We start from the raw sequence: 5,448 nt of genomic DNA on the forward strand, positions 1-5,448 counted from the left end.
TCCTCACATCTGTCTCTTCGAATGTCTGCTCTCCTCATGTGTCCTGCTCTCTTCATAATGTTCTGCTCTCTTCATAATGTCCTGCTCTTCATAATGTCCTGCTCTCTTCCTGTGTCCTGCTTCTCTTCATTAATGTCCTGCTCTCCCCTTTCCTTCTCCTCCTTGTGTCCTTTACTCTCTTCATAATGTTCTGCTCTCTTCATAATGTCCTGCTCTCTCCTTAATGTCCTGCTCTCCTCTGCTCTGCTCCTTTATGCCTCTCCTCTATAATGTCTCCTCCTCCTCATAATCCTGCTCCTCCATAATGTCCTGCTCTCTTCATAATATCCTGCTCTCTTCCCTTAATGTCCTGCTCTCTCATAATGTCCTGCTCTCTTCATAATGTCCTGCTCTCTTCTGTGTCCTGCTCTCTTCATAATGTCCTGCTCTCTTCCATAATGTCCTGCTCTCTTCATAATGTCCTGCTCTGTGTCCTGCTCTTTCATGCCTTTAATGTCCTGCTCTCTTCTGTCTCTGCTCTCCTCACTAATGTCCTGCTCTGTGTCTGCTCTCTTCTTAGTGCTCTCTTCGCCTGCTCTCTTCTCAATATTCTCTCCTCCATAATGTCCTGCTTCTCCTCCCCAATGTCCTGCTCTTCATAATGTTCTGCTTCTTCTGTCTCTTTTCGCAATGTTCTGCTCTCTCCTGTGTCCTGCTCTCTTCATAATGTCCTGCTCTCTTCATAATGTCTTTCTGTGTCCTGCTCTCTTCGTGTCCTGCTCTCTTCATCATGTCCTGCTCTCTTCATAATGTCCTGCTCTCTTCATAATGTCCTGCTCTCATAATGTCTCCTGCTCTCTTCATCATCTGCTCGTCCTGCTCTCTTCATAATGTCCTGCTCTCTTCATAATGTCCTGCTCTCTTCATTGTGTCAGCACTCTTCATAATGTCCTCCTCTCTTCATAATGTCCTCACTCTCTTCATAATGTCCTGCTCTCTTCATAATGTTCTGCTCTCCTCCTGTGTCCTGCTCTCTTCACATGTCCTGCTCTCTTCATGTGTCCTGCTCTCTTCATAATGTCCTGCTCTCTTCATAATGTCCCTACTTCATAATGTCCTGCTCTCTTCATATGTGTCCTGCTCACCTCACAATGTCCTGCTCTCTTCCTTAGTGTCAGCTCTCTTCGCAATGTCCTGCTCTCTTCCTATGTCCAGCTCTCTTCATAATGTCCTGCTCTCTTCATAATGTCCTGCTCTCTTCCTGTCCTGCTCTCTTCGCAATGTCAGCTCTCTTCATAATGTCCTGCTCTCTTCCATAATGTCTGCTCTCTCCTGCTGTGTCCTGCTCTCTTCATAATGTCCTGCTCTTCATAATGTCCTGCTCTCTTCATAATTCCTCATATGTCCTGCTCTCTTCATAATGTCCTGCTCTCATGTCCAGCTCTTCGCAATGTTCTTGCTCTCTTTCTCCAGCTCTCTTCGCTAATGTCCTGCTCTCTTCATATGTCGCTCTCTTCATAATGTCCTGCTCTCTTCATAATGTCCTGCTCTCTTAATGTCCAGTCTCTTCATAATGTCCTGCTCTTCATAATGTCCTGCTCTCTGTGTCCTGCTCTCTTCATGTGTTCTGCTCTCTTCATAATGTCCTGCTCTCCTCATAATGTCCTGCTCTCTTCATAATGTCCGCTCTCTTCATAATGTCCTGCTCTCTTCACTTATGTCCTGCTCTCCTCATAATGTCCTGCTTCTCTTCCTGTGTCCTGCTCTCCCTCGTAATGTCCTGCTCTCTTCATGTGTCCTGCTCTCTTCATAATGTCCTGCTCTCTTCCTTAATGTCCTGCTCTCTTCCTATGTCCTGCTCCTCTGTGTCCTGCTCTCTTCCACTAATGTCCAGCTCTCTTCATCAATGTCAGCTCTCTTCATAATGTCCTGCTCTCTTCATGTCCTGCTCTCCTCATAATGTCCTGCTCTTCTTTGCAATGCTTTCTCTTCATAATGTCTGCTCTCTTCACAATGTCACGCTCCTTCATTAATGTCCTGCTCTCATGTGTCCCTCTCTTCATAATGTCCGCTCTCTTCATAATGTCCTGCTCTCTCATTCCTTGCTCTCTTCATTATTCTGCTCTCTTCATAATGTCCTGCTCTCTTCATAATGTCCTGCTCTCTTCTGTTGTGTTCTTTGCTCTCTACTGTCCTGCTCTCTTCCATGTCCTGTTTCCTTTGCTTCTCTTCATAATGTCCTGCTCTTTATAATGTGTCTGCTCTCTTCATAATGTTCTGCTCTCTTCGCAATGTCTGCTCTCTTCTGTCTCTGCTCTCTTCTAATGTCTGTCTCTTCATAATGTCCTGCTCTCTTTCTGCTCTCTTTAATGTCTCTCCTCTCTTATTGCTCTTGTCTCCTCTTCTGTGTCTCTTCTCCTCTTCTATGTTCTGCTCTCTTCCATAATGTCCTGCTCTTTGTTTTCCTCTCTTTGTGTCCTGCTCTCTTCATAATGTCCTGCTCTCTTTACTTGTCCTGTCTCTTCATAATGTCCTGCTCTTTGTAATGTCCTGCTCTCTTCATAATGTCCTGCTCTCTTCATAATGTCCTGCTCTCTTCATATGTCTTTCTTTATAATGTTTTTGTTTTTTGTTCTCTTGTGTTCTTCTGTTCTGCTCTTCATAATGTCCTGCTCTCTTTGTCCTGCTCTCTTCATGTTTTTTTCATAATGTCCTGCTCTCTTCATAATGTCCTGCTCTCTTCATTGTTCTGCTCTCTTCATAATGTCCTGCTCTCTTCATAATGTCCTGCTCTTCATAATGTCCTGCTCTCTTCATAATGTTCTGCTCTCTTCATAATGTCCTGCTCTTTCATAATGTTCTGCTCTCTTCATGTTCTGCTCTCTTCATAATGTCTGCTCTGTTTTTTTTTTCTTTGTGTCTCTCTCTTCTATGTCTGCTTTTCTGTGTCCTTCTCCTTAATGTCCTGCTCTCTTCTGTGTCGCTTTCTAATGTCCTGCTCTCTTCATAATGTCCTGCTCTCTTCTGTCTGCTCTTTATGTCCATTCTCAATGTTCTGCTCTCTTCATAATGTCCTGCTCTTCATAATGTCACTGCTCTCTTCATAATGTCCTGCTCTCTTCATGTCCTGCTCTCTTCAATGTCCTGCTCTTGTTTCTTGTCCCTTCTCTTCATAATGTCCTGCTCTCTTCATCAATGTCCTGCTCTCTTTCTGCTCTCTTCAATGTCTGCTCTCCTCATGTGTCCTGCTCTCTTCATAATGTTCTGCTCTCTTCATAATGTCCTGCTCTTCATAATGTCCTGCTCTCTTACTTGTCCTGCTCTCTTCTTGTCTGCTCTCTTGTTTCTTCTCTTCATAATGTCCTGCTCTCTTCATAATGTCCTGCTCTCTTCATAATGTCCTGCTCTCTCTCTTGCTCTCTTCATAATGTCCTGCTCTCTTCATTAATGTCCTGCTCTCTCATAATGTCCTGCTCTCTTCATAATGTCCTGCCTCCTTATATGTCCTGCTCTTCTTCATAATGTCCTGCTCTTCTTCATAATGTCCAGCTCACCTCATAATGTCCTGCTCTCTCATATGTTCTGCTCTTCATAATGTCCTGCTCTCTTCATAATGTTGTTCATAGTCTCTTTCATATGTTCTGTTTCTATGTCCCTCTGTCCTCAATGTCCTGCTCCTCCTCATGTCCTGCCTCCTCATAATGTCCAGCTCTTCCATCATGTCCGTCTTCATGCATGTCCTGCCTCCATGTCCTGCCTCTTCATCATGTCCTGCTCTCTTCATAATGTCCTGCTCCTTTTTCTTCATAATGTCCGCTTTGTTCTGCTCTCTCATCATGTCCTGCTCTTCATAATGTCCTGCTCCTCCTATCATGTCCTGCCTCCTCATAATGTCCTGCTCTTCCATAATGTCCAGCTCTTCATAATGTTCTGCTTCATCATGTCCGTTCCTCTTCATATGTCCTGCTCCCCATCTGTCCTGCTCCCAAAAGTCCGCTCTCCTATGTCCAGCTCTCTTATCATGTCCTGCTCTCCTCATACTGTCCCGCTCTTCTCATCATGTCCTGCTCTTCCATCATGTCCTGCTCACTTCATAATGTCCAGCTCTCTCATAATGTCCAGCTCTTCATAATGTCCTGGTCTCTTCATAATGTCCTGCTCTCCTCATAATGTCCTGCCTCTTCATAATGTCCTGCCTCCTCATGTCCTGCTCTCTTCATAATGTCCAGCTCTCTTTATAATGTCCTGCTCTCTTCATAATGTCCTGCTCTCTTCATAATGTCCTGCTCTTCATAATGTCCTGCTCTCCTCATAATGTCCTGCTCTCTTCATATGTTCTGCTCTCCTATAATGTCCTGCCTCCCATAATGTCCGTCTCCACTTTATAATGTTCTGCTCTTCATATTGTCCAACCTCTTCATAATGTCCTGCTCCTTCATAATGTCCTGCTCTCTTCATAATGTCCTGCTCTCCCCATAATGTCCTGCTCACTTCATAATGTCCAGCTCCTTCATAATGTCCAGCTCTCTTCATAATGTCCTGCCTCTTCATAATGTCCTGCTCTTCATAATGTCCTGCTCTCCCTCAATGTCCTGTTTCCTCTCATGTCCTGCTCTCTTCATAATGTCCTGCTCTCCCTCATAATGTCCTGCTCTCCTCATAATGTCCTGCTCACTTCATATAATGTCTGCCCTTCTATAATGTCCTGCTCTCTCATAGTCCTGCTCTCCATAATGTCCTGCTTCCTCATATTGTCCTTTCTCTATAATGTCCTGCTCACTTTATAATGTCCTGCTCTCTTCATAATGTCCAGCTCTTCATAATGTCCTGCTCTCTTCATAATGTCCAGCTCTCTTCATAATGTCCTGCTCTCTTCATAATGTCCTGCTCTCCTCATAATGTCCAGCTCTCCTCATAATGTCCTGCTCTCTTCATAATGTCCTGCTCTCTTCATAATGTCCAGCTCTCTTCATAATGTCCTGCTCTCTTCATAATGTCCTGCTCTCTTCATAATGTCCTGCTCTCTTCATAATGTTCTGCTCTCTTCATAATGTCCTGCTCTCTTCATAATGTTCTGCTCACCTCATAATGTTCTGCTCTCTTCATAATGTCCTGCTCACCTCATAAAGGAGTGATCTAGGATTTAGGCCAAGTTGAAGTGTGTTTGTGTCCACCCTTTTGTTAGTGTTTATTGTTAACCTCTACTGTTCAGTCATCCTTCATCTTGTTGTTAAGGTTGTGGTCAGCTTGTACAAGTTAAATGTGGTTTAACACTTACTTGTCCTCAATCATCACTGTTATACTGTAATCAATATTTACTATACAGTGTCGTATCATATAGGAGAACAAGTCATGAATTTAATTGGCATTCTATTCTAACAGGTCAGAGGGAAGGCTTTATGTCACTCTTTAAACTTAACTAAGACCTTCATCTCAAGTTTAGAATGTGTCAGATAGCTTCTTCTACAG

Source organism: Homarus americanus, unplaced genomic scaffold, assembly GCF_018991925.1.
Source record: "Homarus americanus isolate GMGI-L3 unplaced genomic scaffold, GMGI_Hamer_2.0 scaffold37666, whole genome shotgun sequence".
Lineage (NCBI taxonomy): Eukaryota > Metazoa > Arthropoda > Malacostraca > Decapoda > Nephropidae > Homarus > Homarus americanus.